Raw genomic sequence first — 16,341 nt, 5'->3', positions numbered from 1 at the left:
ATGTGTAATTAACAATCTAATTAAAAGGGAAATAAAATTATTAAAAAGCATTTGATTGATTTTCTCTTCAAGTGCAAGAAACCAGCATCGAACAAATGGGACAAACAAAACACAGGGTAAGATGTAGATGTAAACCCTAATACATTGATATTTACCTTAAATATAAGTACTTGGATTAAAAGGCAAAATTTTTCAGTCTGGATGAAACGACAGAAACAAAACCATGGAGCTCAAGCAGGAGAGCATGTAGGGAGAAGCAGAGAGGATGCATTTTCAAGCAGCTTTCAGAACAACCTACCAGGAGTGTTCATCAGAGTTAGGGACACATCCTGAAGTGTAAGACCTCATCCTTTGTGCCCAGTAGCAAGAGGAAAATACATAGACTGGTGCCAGACCTTTTGCCAAGACCAGATTTGGTTTGAGAAACAAAAGGAGATGGACTAAACAAGGAATCACCACTTGAGTTCAGCAGTATGCGCAGCTGATAAATGTGTAACACCTGCCTCTCTAAGTGTAATTCCATCATGAACGTTGATATTAACAAGTCAGATGAAAGTGAAACAAAAGATTTGTTCAAACTTTACTCATCCACCAATTGTGTGACTTCTTTATGAAATTGGATCATAGTTTTTGAATACTAGAAGAAAAGGGTTGTTTTTTTAAAATTTCTATTTACAATACAATGGTACAGATGTGACATATTTTTATGTTTCATCTGCATTATTAACATTTTCTCTATCACTTTCTTAGATCTAGACCAGGGTTTGGCCAACTACCACCCAAGAACCACTTTAAACTTAGTTGACATAACTCATAAATTATCCATTCTGATTTAAATAACAATGTTTTGATAGGCGCTAAAATATATGAATGAGCTCTTTTTAGAAGTCAGATATTGTACATCATTTCTTTTTCCCTTGAACTTCTATTTTCTTTTCACTTCTTTCACATAATTTGATCCCAGCGCAATATCGTTATGCTTAAACATTTTTATTGATTATCCTATCATGTTTCTTACAACAAAAATAATTTACAAATTAAAATTTGTTTTAATTTCTTATGTCCATAAGTCTTATTGCTTTCTCTAATGAAGTTATTGCAGTTATCAGCAGGACACAATTAAAAAAAACATAAATTTTGACAAATTATTAAAAAGTAAAAGTTTACTAGAAAATTATTATTGAATGATATTGGATTCTCAATTAGTTCATGTAATGACAGGTAAATATTTAAGCATGACTTATTTTCAGAAAGAGATGGGCTTAGCATCAGTTCTTTTCTTCCTTTTAGATGTTATAAATGTAAAAGCTGAGAACCTTCTTCACATAAATAACTGATATAGGGAAAAGGAGTTTTAGTTTTAAAATATCACTCAAGGCTTGGAAACCCTTTCACCTTTACCTGCCAAAATTATATAGTAATCCTCAAAAATTGTTATTAATGATATATCATTGGTAATTTGATTAGATCCTTCTTCAACTTTTTCAAAACCCAGGAATTAGAAACCCCCTAACTTGCAAAAATTTTTGTTTCTAGTCTTTAAAGCCATTCAATTTTTGATAGTTTTGACAAAAGAGCCTTTTCTTAGAAAGAAAAGTTTCTTAAATAACATTACTGTTATTTATCTTGCTATTTTTTGAAAAATCTTATTTTTGTAGCTCAAATTAAAGTGAGATTTAAAAACTAACAAAAATATGAAACTTGTACAGTCTTTGTGAACAAAGAATAATAATCATGCTGGATTTCTGTTTGTAGTACATCCTGAAATATCTTTAAAAAGCAAGACAGAGGGATCCCTGGGTGGCTCGGCGGTTTAGCGCCTGCCTTCAGCCCAGGGCGTGGTCCTGGAGTCCCGGGATCCAGTCCCACATCGGGCTCCCTGCATGGAGCCTGCTTCTCCCTCTGCCTGTGTCTCTGCCTCTCTCTCTGTGTCTCTCATGAATAAATAAATAAAATCTTTAAAAAAAAAAAAGGCAAGACAAATGGAAAGTTAGATACTGAACAGTTGTTGTAGAGATAAGTTAGCAATTTATTAGTGCTTGAAAAGGAGCATGTTTATAATTACATGTTTGATATTATTAGAAAAGCACATCAAATCTGAGGGAGGAATTATGCCTAATTAAATAAAGGTTTTTAAAGTTCAGGATATTATGTTCCAGTTTATGTTTTGGGAACATTTTATCCTACACCTGTACAGAGATAGATGTTCTATTTTTCTTAATAGACTTTATTTTTTAGAGCAGTTTTAGGTCACAGCACAGTTGAGCAGAAAGTACAGAGATTGCCCATGTACTTCCTGCCATGGCTGATGCACAGCCTCCCCATTATCAACATCCCCCACCAGAGAGGTGCATTTGTTACAATTGATGAACCTACTCTGACACATTATCACCTAAAGTTCACAGTTTACAGTAGGTATTACTCTGCTGTTGTACCTTCTGTGAGCTTGGACAAATGTGCAATGACATTTCCACTGGTATAGTATACAGAGGGTATAAACTATAGTAGTAGTTTAGGGTAGTAGTATAGGGTAGTTTCACTACCCTAAAAGTCTCATGTGTTCATCCCAATTCATCTCTCCCTCTCCTCTAACCCCTGGAAACCACTGATCTTTTTACTGTCTCCATAGTTTTGCCTTTTCCAGCATGTGATGTAGTTGAAATCATAGAGTGCAATCTTTTCATATTCACTTCTTTTTCTTAGTAATAAGCATTTAAGTTTCCCCCATGTCTTTTCATGGCTTGATTGTTCATTTCACTCTAGAGCTGAATAATATTCCATTGTTTGGATGTTCCAGTTTATCTATTTGTACTGAAACACATTTTGCTTGCTTCCACTTTTTGGCAATTACAAAAAAATCTTCCACAAACATGTATGTGCAGGTTTTTGTGTCTTCAACTCCTTTAGGTAAATACGAAGCAGGCTTTTTTCTGTATTGCATAATAACAGCATCTATAGTTTAGTAAGAAACTGCTAAACTGCCTTCCAAAGTACTATATACCATTTTACCTTTCCATTAACAATAAATGAGAGTTCCTGTTGCTCCACATCCTGACCATTGTTTCTGTTGTTGGTGTTCTGGATTTTGTAGTGGTATCTCATTGTTCTATTTGCATTCACCTGATGGCATATAATGTGGAGCATCATTCTGTGGGTTCATTTGCCATCTATATATATTCTTTGGTGAGGTCTGCTAAGGTCTTTGATCCATTTTTTTTTAATCAGGTGGTTTTTCTTATTGTTGTTTTAAGTGTTCTCTTTATTTTGGATAATAGTCCTTTATCAGATATATCTTTTGCAATGTTTTCTCTCCATCTGTGACTGGTCTTTTCATTCTCTTGATAAATGTTCTATTTTTAAGAATGAAATTTCAACTACTCTGTGGAAAGTCTTAGCAAAAGGAAAGTTTTAGACCATCAGTAAGTGGGAGATGTATAAAAAGTTTATTAATAATTGTTGCTTTATATATTATTTACATTAAAATCGATAACATATCCAATTATAACAAGAATACAAATATTCTAAATGTAAATAAATATAAAAATATATAATAATACAAACTTAATAAAACATAGTAAAAAGAGTAATTGATCAATCAGCAAGGTGTTGGCTAGTAAAAGCAGGGGGCATATGCCAAATAAAAATAGATATTAGGGAGGTTTTTTGTGTGTGTGAATAAGGGTATGCACTTTAGCTACCTAAGAGAATACTAGGAAAACTACAGTAAAATAATCTGGTGGTAAGCATTGAATTTATTTAACTGTAGAACTAAAATTAAAACAAATGTGGGTTTTTGGATTACAGAAAAGAATGTTAAATGTAAACCCAGATATTATGGGGCAGCCTGGGTGGCTCAGTAGTTTAATGCCGCCTTCAGCCCAGGGCATGATCCTGGAGTCCCAGGATTGAGTCCCATGTTGGGCTCCCTGCATGGAGCCTGCTTCTCCCTCTGCATGTATCTCTGCCTCTCTCTCTGTGTGTGTCTCTCAAGAATAAAAAAAAAAAAAAAAAAAAAAAAACAGATATTATGAAAAAGGAATGAAGTAACAAAGTTGAGAGGAGAAGGAAAAAGACATGAATTATTAGTGTAAGTGTAGCAAAACTCTTAAAAATTGGCCAATCAAAAATCATTTAGTAATAGAGGTATAAATATATTTTTATATTTAAATGATATTTTTAGAACAATTTTTTAAGGAATATAAAATATGGAAATACAAAAAATTATAAGTGTGCAAACAGTGGAATTTCACAAAGTGAACATATACTCATACTGAAAGGAACCAGATCAAAAAATAGAACATTGCCAGTCCTCAGAGGCCTCTTCTTCCCTTCTCACAGTCACTCGAGGGCATCCATTGTACTAAATTCTAACAATATATTAGTTTTGTGTGTTGTCTTGTGTCATGTGTATCATGTAATTGGACTCATATACAATAATGTGTCTGATTTCTTTTGCTCAGCATTATGTTTCTGAGATTCAGTCATGTTGTTGTAAGTAATAGTAGCCCATTCCTCATCATACATGTAGAGTACTCAATTACATATCACAAGTACCCACTTTACTGTGAAGGGGCATTTATTTGGTAGTCTTTAGGAGGAACCTATTATCAATAACTTTGCTATGGATATTCTTGCACTTGTCTATTTGGTGAACATATGCCTGCTTTTCTGTTGGGAATAATTATTTAAGGGAGAATAAAATGTATTAACTTAAATATGCAAAAATATTATCCTTGTTGTAGAACATGTGAACTTTGTTGATCTCACCAAAAATTATAACTATAAAAAGAAAATAGGAGAGAGGAAGTGGATAGGTTTAAGAGAGCTATAGCTTTATCTATTAATAAAAGGAATCAATAGATAATGCCTAATATAGATAGTATTATAAAATATTTTATTATAATTTTAATATAATTTTTGTATTTATATATAAACAAAACTTTTCTATTCAAAAAGAAATTATTTTAAAATAATTTATAGAAGGGAAGTTTACATGTCCACAAGTTTTCCTAGTTAAGAAATTGACGTATTTGGATATCATTTAAAAATATGGAGATAAATGTCAAAAGAGATTGCCCCAAATAATTGAAATTCATTATCTCAGATGAGTGAGGAGGACTTCTTTTTGTAATAAGTCTTAAAATCTTATTCAACTTTTCTCTAAGCCCCCCTGTATTATTTGATTTATTACCATGTGCATGTTTTATTTTAGTAAAATTAAGAGTTTGTTGGTTTAGTTTGATTTGGTTTGGTTTTGCACAAGGACAACCAGCAATAACTTAACATAAAAGTGATTGTGAATCATATAAATGTATCTGACCAAAACCAAACTAAATGTACCCCCAATTCAACTTCCCTTTAGCCAGATCCTGAAAATGCCCCCACCACTTGAAGACCACCTGACACTTAAATGAATAACTCAGAGATGAAAGTCCAAAGGAGAAGATAATTGGTTTTTTTACTACAGTTCAGTATCTTACCTTTTTAAATTTTACACAAATATGTGACCTTATAAACATAATGTTAAGGCCTCTCTCAGGGTCCAGGAAGGAGAGGTGCAAAGAGAAGAAGGTACACTAAGAGAAGCAGTTTTCTTTCGTTTTTGACAAACATATTGGGCCAGTCAGATTACTAGAAAACTGTGTTTGTTTCAAAATCAGACCCATCTAGGAAATGATGTTCTAGATGTCTGCAAAAATCACAGTGAAAGGAGCAAGTTCTGACCAGGATCTTTTGATTTTTTTTCTTCCTCCTGTTTGTTATCTCTAGGAGTAAGAAGGCAAAGCTGACTTATCCATAGCTGGCCTCTTAGAACAAGATGTTAATTGGCAATGCTATATAAAATTCAGATGTAGGAAAAAGGGTAAAAATCAAAGATTCTACACCTTCCATTTGGAATTCCTGCAGCAGTTTTACCAGGTCGGTACCATTTTACTTAACCACTCTATTATAAACCATTTTGTTGTTGTTGTCTGTTTCATGCTTAAGGCTCTATAATTTCATGGTATGAATCGTATCTTTTTCATTAATTCATTGCAACAAATATGTTTTAAGTTCTTAGTATATATACAATTTTGTGACTGTGTGAGGCAATGGAACAAGAAAAATGATTAATATATTTTCCTGGTCTGAAGGGGCTTAAAATTTAGGTACAGAGAATTTCCATGCTAGGAATTTATCCTACAATACATTTACAAAAGTTCACCAAGTGGGGGCACCTGGGTGGCTTAGTCAGCTAGCAGTCTGACTCTTGATTTCAGCTCAGGGTCATAAGATTGAGCCCTGTGTTGGGCTCCAAGCTGAGCATGGATCCTACTTAAGATTGTCCCTATCCCTCTGCCCTCCCTCCCCTCCTTGCTTGTGTGTGTGTGTGTGTGTGTGTGTGTGTATGTGCACTCTCTTTATCTTAAAAAAAAAAAAAAACTCAAGTTATGTTACAGGGATATTCACGGGGGGGATCCCTGGGTGGCTCAGCGGTTTAGTGCCTGCCTTCAGCCCAGAGCTTAATCCTGGAGTCCCAGGATTGAGTCCCGCATCAGGCTCCCTGCATGGAGCTTGTGTCTCTGCGCCTCTCTCTCTCTCTCTCTCTCTCTCTCTCTCTCTCTCTCTGTGTGTGTGTGTGTGTGTGTCTCATGAATAAATAAAATCTTTTAAAAAAACAAAAAAAACCACAAGGATATTCATGGAAGCATCATAATAGGAAAAAAGGGGGAATGAAGGGATAACCTAAATGTGCAGTAGTACAGGACTAGTTAACTTATAGTTCACCATACAGTGCAACACTCTATTAAGTCTCTCTTGGGCAGCCCCGGTGGCTCAGCGGTTTAGTGCCTCCTTTAGTCTAGGGCCTGATCCTGGAGTCCCTGGATCGAGTCCCACGTTGAGCTCCCTGCATGGAGCCTGCTTCTCCCACTGCCTGTGTCTCTGCCTCTTTCTCTCTGTCTCTCATGAATAAATAAAATATTTAAAATATATATATATATATATATATATGTCTCTCTTAACCAGGGTCCTCATCCACACCCCAGAAAACAGAAAGTGATTTGAGTGACTCTATTTTCTCAATTCTCCCAAGGATCATACACGACCACTACCATTCTGGATGCATAGGAGAGAAGTTAATTCGTGACATACATTGTGGCCTCAGAGTATTAAGACTTAATTCTTTAATGTGACCAAAGTTAATATGGAAATATCTGCAACATGTAGTATAAAAGGAGGAAAGCAAGATGGACAACAAACTGTCCCTTTTGTGTAAATAAAAAAGATACCCTATCTGCTTATCAGTGCAGAGAGTTAGGTGAACAAAGGCTGGCTCCTGGGCCCAGTGAACCCTGAGACTCGGAAACCGGATTTGGTGACTAGAATCCAGATACAGGCCGGAGAGGTGGGTCCTCTGTCCCTGACACAAGCCCGCCCTGGCCTTTCTTCCCTTCCTCAGGCCCTTTTCCATCTCCTAAATGGAGCCTGACTAATTTGTCATTTGGAGGATGGATTTAGTGTATGTTCCACAGGACTGAAATCTGTAGGAAAATAAATCTGAGGGAATTTCCATTTGGTCCTGACTTCTACTCCACATGGCCCCTGCCCCATCAGCCTTGCTCTGGGATTGTGTTTCAGGCCATTCCTGTGCATTTACAAATAAAACCAGGCTGCTCTGGGCATGCTTCTGAGGTGATGCCTGGAGCCTCACACACTGGGCCAGAGATTGATATGGTGTGCGCACGCCAGGGCCAATACAGCTCTTTTGATCTATTTCCGAAGGCAGCTTCTTGCCTCCTGCTTCAAGTGATTGATTAAGTTAGGATCTCTTTTAGGAATTCTCTCCACTCATGCCTCCTCACAGGCCCACAGCAAGCCCTGCCAAATTTTACTCTCCTTTTATGCTACAGATTGTTCTGTTCCAAGTGAGTAAATGGAAACTGCGTTCTTAATATGCAATCAGTTACCTAGTCCTTTATATGCAATCAGTTACCTTGGAATTCCTGTTTTGCATTCAGTATGGTATGGGTACCTTCTTATCACATCATCAGTCATGTTTCTAGCAAGGCTTTGACCTTATGGTTAGAGAGTAGCTTTGCTTCCCCTGTGTGCCCCCACCCCCATTTTCATGTGAGAATCACTGGGGAATCACGGTGATACCATTTGTTTTAAAACAAGCTAGTACACATGTTTGTAGACTTTGAAAGATCTTGGAATGTAAGTGGACTCATGCAATGTTCTTTAGGCCCCAGCTGGAGAAGGAGACCTTGGATCAAGGGGTGTTGGTGGGTGGAAGGGAGAGCCAATGGATTTCAAACAACACCAGCTTTTCTGGTCATGCAGACCTGGTTTCACTTCCTGCCTCCAAGCACCATGTTTGCTTGTAATAATTGGGATCATGCTTCCCATGGTACATGAGTGGTGAGGAAGAGTGGAGTGAATGGGGGAATTCCCATCACTGCAGCTAAGCCCTCTTCCTACCCCACCAACCTTACATTGTCTTTTCCTAAGTGGCCCATAAGTGAGTCTGCTCCTCAGGGAAATGATTTTACCTGGACATCTTTCTTCTTTCTTTCTGCAGCCCTCACAATTCTTGATGTCCCCTTACCATATACCAAGCCTTTCCTTCAGTTTCACTAGACCTTTGGGGAAGTCTCATTTAAATGTGTATATGATGACAACAATAACATTGCATTAGCTTATATCTCACATATTTATCTTTCACTGATTTATTCACAAAACAAATATTTATTAAATACCTTTAATGTGCTAAGCACAATTCAGGCACTGAGGATATAACAGTAAGCAAGAGAGACGAAACTCCTGCCCTCATGGATCTTAGGGAGATATCAACAACAACAAAATATATATATACAGTCTCAGGTGGTTAATATGAAGACCAATGAAACAAGAAAAGATGAAAAGAGTGACAAGGATGAGGGAGCCTTAGACAGGATAGATGCTTTTTTGGGAGGTGACATTTGGGTGGAAGCTAGAGTGACATAGTGCAAGGCAGTCTGCAAAGGTCCAGGAGAAGAACACCATGGAGGTGGTGAGACAAGAACAGGGTGATAAGGTTCAAGGAACAGCAAGAAGCCCATGTGGCTGGAGCTCAAAGAGGGCTTGGTGGGAAATGAGGCATCAGGTAATACATTACAACTGTGATAGGGATTTGGGGTCTTTTAGGCATAAAGGAAAGCCAGGAGAGGGTTTAGAGTGGTGGGAGGACTTGATTTATGATTTTAAAACACACTATGACCACTGTGTGAAGAACATGTAGTAGGGAACAAGATGGAAGCAAGAAGACCAGCTACATGCTTACAGCAACTCAGACGAACGTTGGCAGGTTTGCACACCATTACAGTGGTTGAGGTAGTGAGAAGTCATCAAGTTCAGAATATCTTCTGAAGACAGAGCCAACTGATCTTGCTGAGGGATTACATGTGGGATATAAGGGAAAATGAGAACTCAGACCTGACTCCTGGGTTTGGGGCCTGAGCAGTCGGGTGAACCTTCATGCTATTTACTGAGAGGAGGAGAAGTGGGGGCAGAGCTGGTGTGGGGCAGGAATCAAGAGGCATGTTTGGACATGGGAACTGCAGGATACTTATTAGGCATCTGAGTATCTAGTTCAGGAAGAGGCAAAGTCTAGAGATGTAAATAGCAGTATCACCAGGACTTTGATAATATTAGGGCCAAGGGTCTGGGTGGAGTTACTCAGGGAATGGGTGTAGGTTGAGAAAAGAAGATGTCCAAGGACAGGAACCACAAAGCACTTCCACATTTATAAATATGGAAGAAGAAGAAGAGCTACCACTGAGCAGACCTTTCCTGATCTAACAGTTTTGTAGGTGTCTCCACCTAGTTTCCTGAACCTCCCAAACCAGAACCAGTCATATATGGGTGGCTAAGGCTCCTATTCCATGGTGCCCCAGGGGATGTCATGAGTCTAGTCCTGGTGCAGGCCCTGGTCACCTCCTCTTTCTTTCACCAGGAGCTCTAGATCCCAAGCATCTGTTTTGGCCTCCTCCATAAGCAGGGGCCTACCTTGGACCTAGTATCAGCAAACTGATGGTTTCAGCCCCACTTGTCATATCATCTTTCTATTTTGTGTCTGAACCAGAGCTGATTATATTGTGTTAGCAAGAGGATATGAATATGTTGTGACTTCTTCATTTTCTCTGTCATCTGTGTGTTTTGGGAATATGGGCAAGAGACATTGCTACTCTGACTGGGGTACACACATTTTGATTCCAGAGCTTGTTTTCTGTATGGATCAACCTCACCCTTTGCATCTCTCGAACAACCGGTTATCCTGGAGTCTCTAGTTCCCTTAGTTTTACTGACAGGTAACTACGAACATCTGCAAAATACAGAATAAGATGTGGTTCTTGCCCTCCAGGAACTTAAACTGAAGACAGGCAGTTGAAACCCACAACCACAACATGAGGAATGGTATCAGAGTATATATTCTTGTATGGATCTGCTCTGGCACAGTGCTTAGCACACAAAAGATTCTCAACAACTGTGAGAGGCACAAGCCCACTGGGGCTTATCATGGTCCCATGGCCTAAACTGGTAGCTCCTCCAAAGCAAAGCTAGCGGCCAAGGCAGCTGCCTTGATACCACTATTATGGACAGTCATTAAAGGTTCCATATTATTAATAACAAAATAGCCCCTTACTTGACAAAATGCTCTAGACTATAGCTTAAAAAGTGCTTCTACTCACATTCCATCTCTTCATTCCCACAACTCCGCTGCAAATCTCTGCATTCCTACTTAATGGAAGGAGACATACATTTTTGGAGTGCCCTTTGGGCCTGCTAATGTGTGCCCCTGGGACACTGAGGTACCCACCTGGGTGATTTTGGAAGGCCAAGCCCCAACACCAGGTGCTCCCTGCTCCTATTAGTCTTCCAGGATGGAAGACACGACAGTGAGGGAGAGAAGTATTACAAAACACTGGGGCTAGGCCCCACAGTAGAAAGTAGAGGGAGGGAGAACCAATGGGTTTGTAAGGCATGCATGATCAGTATGGACGTGCACTGCTCAATGGACCAGAGCTGGTATTCTTGTCACACAGGGCATTATGGAGTCAAGCTCTGTCCTTAGACCTTAGCCCCTGTGCCCAAAGGGCTGGTGATCCTGCCAAGGGGCAGACAGAGATGCCAACAGTGCCAAGTAGAAGATGACACCAAGGCTATTCTTGGCCATAGGGCTGGGCCAGGACCTGGATGTTGAGAGGCAGTGGCACTTCAGTAGCTAATAAACCCAGCCTGGTGCTACAGGGAGCTTGGCTCCAGATCATTTTATTTCCTACCTCACAAGCACAAAATCCTAATTTAAAACAAATGCTCAGTTTACCAAACAGAAAAGGAAAACAGTAGATGATAAGAACACAAAACAAAAAGGAGCATGCTCTGAGCCATCTTTGTTTTATTTTCATCATATTTTGTCTTCCAAATGAAGCATCTTTACATGCAAATCCATTTTTGTATATTTTGACTGATTGCTGGCAAGATAGAGAGACATAAATATTTCTGGAAATGGACATGGCATAAACATATCATTAGCAGGGCTGCAACTTTGTGTGTGTGTGTGGTTTGAAAAGATGTTTATGGCGAGTTCAGTCAACAGACCCTCCTCAACTCTCTCTGATCGAGAGTCTTTAAGGCTTGAGAGCATCAGGCCTGGAAAGGATAGACTGGAAAAGTTCTGGGAGCTTGACGAACATTCCAGATTTTAAGCATTAATTAAGTTAGAAACCCACCATCTGCACACTTGCTCGTAACCCTTCTGATTATCTTTCTTAATTTTTAAATGTATGAAGCGTGTTTAGTTGTCTCCCATGACACTGATGCTGCTTTAGAAATTCCAGCTGTTGCATAGCTTTTCCTAACGACATTACTGAGCAACTCAGCAGCCACTGTGAGGCGGGGAGTGGGGGACGGGGGTGGGGGGTGACCTCAAACTCCAGCAGAGCCCAGGCCTGTAAAATACATGTAAAAAGGAGACTGCAACTTTTTCTTTTCCTTTTTAAAAATCAGACCTAGTCACAGCAAGGCCCTACTCCAACACAGGAGGATTGAGCGTAAAGATGTGAGCAGCCGGGCTAAGATGGCAGCGTTTTCACGTCTGGGATATATTGCTTTGTCTAACAAGGCGCCCCAGCAGGCTTCCAATTGTGGTCTCTCTGCAGACCCTCCCAGCTGCACAGCCTGATTGACAGGCTGTGGGCAGATGCAGTGCCAGACTCTAATAAAGAGAGGGCCTTGGGAAAATATAAGGCAATTATTGATGGGCAGCAATCCACTAATCAGACAATTTCAAAATTAATCCCATATTCCCTTACTGTATTAGCTTTCTTTCTTGTTTGTATTTATATAGCAAATTCATGACTTCGGTGAAAATTCTTCCCTCCAGCCCAATTATATCTCTCCGAGGGCATTAAATTAAAAAACAAGAGATATTGAAAGTGGCTTGCAATTAGTTTCTTTAGTTAAGGTGCTGCATGCACTTAGTGACAGTGGGGTTCATAACAGGATGTTTTATAATAAAAGTAAATACTCCGATTTTCTTCCTTGTCTTGACAGGGTGAGGGCTGGTAAGAATAATGGGCCTAGCATTACTCTAGCCGGTGATAATGGGTTAAATAATTGTGATTTGATTTTGGAGTTGATTAGATTTGCATAAAATCCTACTCAGATGTCTTGACAGGCTCCAAACATCTCAGGCTATGCTGGCCCTCCTTTGCCGTGGTCCATCCTGGTGGCCTCCTCTGACTTTCCTGTGCCTCATTAAGCATGTGGATTTTCTACAATAAAGTCATTCAGAGAAAAGCCGACCAGTTTCTATTACAGGCCGACCAGTTTCTATTACAGGCTTCTCATGCAGGATTACCTTCCAAGTAGTGATATGAGACTTTTAAATATACATAAAGAAGTCAGTCTCTCTGTTACTATTTCCACCCTTATTTCATCTCCCTTCTCCACTTCACTCTCCCCCCGCCACCCTTTTTGACCTGAAACATATGGAATTCTCTTTTTGTTCTCTATAAAAATTGCTTCTGCAGAGTGCTTCCTGTTTGCATACCTTTACCACCTAAACTGAGGAGAATTGAATATTAGGACAATTCAGAGGACTTAACAGGGCCAAAGCCTCCTGCTGGGGGTCCAAAGGCCATAGCTGACCAGGCCTGCCTGCTCTCCACTTTCTCTCTCCCACTCCCACACAGGCTCAGCTGTGTCACAGTCTGCTCTGTGCATCCCATCCTTCTGAGGGAGGAATTGAAGCAGCTCGGGTGCAACAGCCTCGAGTTCCATTTGACTCAAGTACTCGAAGTACCATTCTCATCCAGGCCTCAGGTCCAGCAGCTGATCTTTGTTGCTAGTTGGGAAATCCTCAGCATTCATGCCATTACTCTTCCCGCTTATGCCTGGAGTAGCATTGGTAATCAAGTCACAATAGTCTTAGAATCTTAGAATCCAGATGAATCAGGGTTGGGGCAGCCAGTCAGCTAGGTCAAAAAGTAAAGGCTGAATGTGAAGCTGACAAGTGTGAGGAGATCTTTATATTCCAGATCATTGGGGTTGGGGGTGAGAGAAAGCCAGAAAGGGAAAAGCATGCAGAGGGAATCCTGAGAAACCCAGCCTGCCTAGAGCAAGAAGGGCAGAGATGAGGCCACACATGCAGAAAGGAACCAGAATCTTGTTCAACACAGTGCTCTTGGAATGTGTTGTCAGTCACAGCTGGCGTGTAGCGTGGCCCAAACGAAGCCCCTCACCCAGTCCCAGATCTGGGACTTAGTTCTCTGTCCTTGTACTGTACTTGTCCTTGTACTGATGGCCTTCACAGAACAATAGTCTCCTTAAGACTAGGGATCTGAGCCTGAAGCTTGGCCATTCACTGTACAGCTTCCCTAGTACTGACTCCCTGCTTGGTTTTTAGGGCATCACTGTTCTTGGATGTCTGTCTCTGGACCTAGGAGGACATCTCCCTTGAGCCCCTCTCCATTGGACTGACTCCTTGATGGCTGCTATGGTTTGGTTCCATGCCCACTAGATGTCACATTCTGCTATTATACTTGACTTCCTCCCAGACCCTGCAAGAGCCTACTTGATGGGTCTAGTCCCAGGTCTCCATATCTGTCATCCATGCATGCCCATGCTACAGGATGTAACAGTTGGGGAATGAGACGGAGATCATGCCTATACGAAAGTTTTTGATGCAGTGCTAAGCCATGGAAGGGAAGTTCAGAAGTATCTCAGAGGAAATGCAAAATATAAATGTTTCCTTCTCTAAAAAGTGAATTATGAGGGAAAAAAAGAGTAAAATGACTAGGATGGTTTAGAGCTTCAAATCAGTGTCATGTAAGAATTATGAAAAAGAGAAGACTCATTGAGTGAGTTAAAGTATTGAAGGTCTGTTATGAGTAAGGTGTTTCTGAGTGGCCTGAAGGGGTGGAATGAGGTCAATGGAGGTCGACAAGAAGTCAGATTTTGACTTTACCTAAGGAAATAGTTTATAAAAGCCAGATATTTCTAAAGATAGAGAGGGTTGCCCAATATTAAGTGACAGCCCTGTAATTCTGGCTCTGTTACCCTGTCCAAGGCTGGACAACAGTTTGACAAGGATGCTACATCAGAACCTCAGCTTCACATGTATCAATGACTTCAGGGTAACTTTCAGCCAAAGAAGCAGTGCTTTGTTGTGACCACAGAAAAAGTGATAAGGCCACTACCTTTACATCTATTGAATCTGACCAGTCTGAAGAGGGTCAGCTTCTACTCTGGTGAGGTCCCAGGAGGGGTCAAATAAAGAAGAAAGCATTGGGATTTCATGACTTTTCCCAAACATCTCATGTTTTCGTTCAAAAGTTTTATATTCCATTAGTTTCATTCCTCATGAAACAGTCTTCAACTTGGTTGTTAAAACCCTACTTGGCCACCCACAGAAACTACACCTGAGGCCCATGAGCAGGTGTTTTTCCTTTTAATAGCTTTTCTGTATGGACTATGTATACCTTAGAGACTACTATGAAGTCTCACATCAGGTCCCTACTCAAGAAGTTCCAGTGGCTCCCTTCTGCCTGCTGGTGTGGCCTCCCTGCTTCGCCTGGTGCCCATAGCCTTTTAAATCTGGCTCCTGTCTGCTCTCCCAGCCTCATCCCTGCCCTTTTTGCTCTAGGCAGCCTGGGCTCTTCAGGATTCCCTCCACATCCTCTGGATGTTCTCTGTTCTATCCCTTCGTTTCTCCTCCCTCCCTTTCTCCCACTCCCTATCCCAACAATCTGGAATAGAAAGCCCTCCTCACTCTTCTCAGCTTCTTCATACCTGTCCTTTCTTCTTGACCCACACTGCATGGATGCTCCCGACCTCTGATTCATCTCTGTATGTGAAAGCCTCAGAACTACGCAAGAAGCCTTCTTACGAACGGAGTAGAAATTATTATATAGGGCAGGAAGGAGACAGAAGCAACTGAAAACAGGGACCTCCTTACTGCCTTTTGCTGGTTTGAGGTGCTTAATCAATGTCAAAAGCAGTGCGACATCTTGGGGAGCACCCGGCAGCTGGAGAAGTGACTCATGCTTTGGGAAAAACCCTTCCCCGGGTGCAATGGGAATCAGGCGAGGCTGTATCTCTGACCTGCAGGATTGCACCGTGGGGGGCCCATAACTGACAAGGGTCAGGAAGGCTACCCATGTAGGTGAGGCGGAAGGCTGAAGTCACAGGTAGTCAGGACTCTTGTTCAGAAGTAGCTCACTGTTGTGAAGATCTGAAAGCACTGTTGGTCAAATTGTGGACTGTGGGGACGGAGCACAGGGGGTGTTGGATTGGAAGTCCCGTGTTCCACTTACTAACTTGGCGATCTTTGTCAAGTTGTTTCACGTTTCTGAATGTCAGTTTCCACATCTGTATAATGGTGATGATGATACCCGTCTTCATGGCTGGTGTAAGGGATCAAATTGGAAGGTGATTTGCAAATTAAAGTGTTAGAAAAAGTTTCATAATATAGAGGCTTCACCTTGGAAAGTCATTGGTTGGTTCTGGTCCCAGAAAAAAAGATGATGAAGGAGGCTGTCTGCGGGGCATGTGCATATGGCATGTGGAGCAATGAGAATGAGTACTGGGCATGGGGGGCCTAATACAATATTTTGTTTGTTATTTCATGTGTTTATTGAGATACAGTTGACATAATCTAAAATTCACTACTTTAAAGTGTACAATTCAATGTTCTTTAGTATGTTCATTATGATGTATAACCATCACCACCAATAAGAAATCCAAACCATTAGCAGTCTCTCTATACCTCATAGGTGTATGTAGGGAAGTGAATAACCAGAGCTACCCTAATCTGCT

The 16,341-nt window shown here is 40.4% G+C and overlaps 1 protein-coding gene across 2 annotated transcripts in view; it reads left to right on the top strand.

The window, feature by feature from the left end:
* Positions 1 to 16,341, top strand: part of SRBD1 (S1 RNA binding domain 1) — a 275,664-nt gene that overhangs the window by 216,337 nt on the left and 42,986 nt on the right. For both annotated transcript variants that reach the window (XR_008664926.1, XR_008664927.1), the window contains exon 22: positions 5,770 to 5,919. The gene's annotated coding sequence lies outside the window, so the exon portion shown is untranslated. The remainder of the gene's footprint in view (positions 1 to 5,769; positions 5,920 to 16,341) is intronic.

This window comes from Nyctereutes procyonoides, unplaced genomic scaffold, assembly GCF_905146905.1.
Source record: "Nyctereutes procyonoides isolate TBG_1078 unplaced genomic scaffold, NYPRO_anot_genome, whole genome shotgun sequence".
Classification (NCBI taxonomy): domain Eukaryota; kingdom Metazoa; phylum Chordata; class Mammalia; order Carnivora; family Canidae; genus Nyctereutes; species Nyctereutes procyonoides.
Note: the sequence above shows the minus strand (reverse complement) of the source record. Positions and strands in the feature narration are given on the sequence as shown.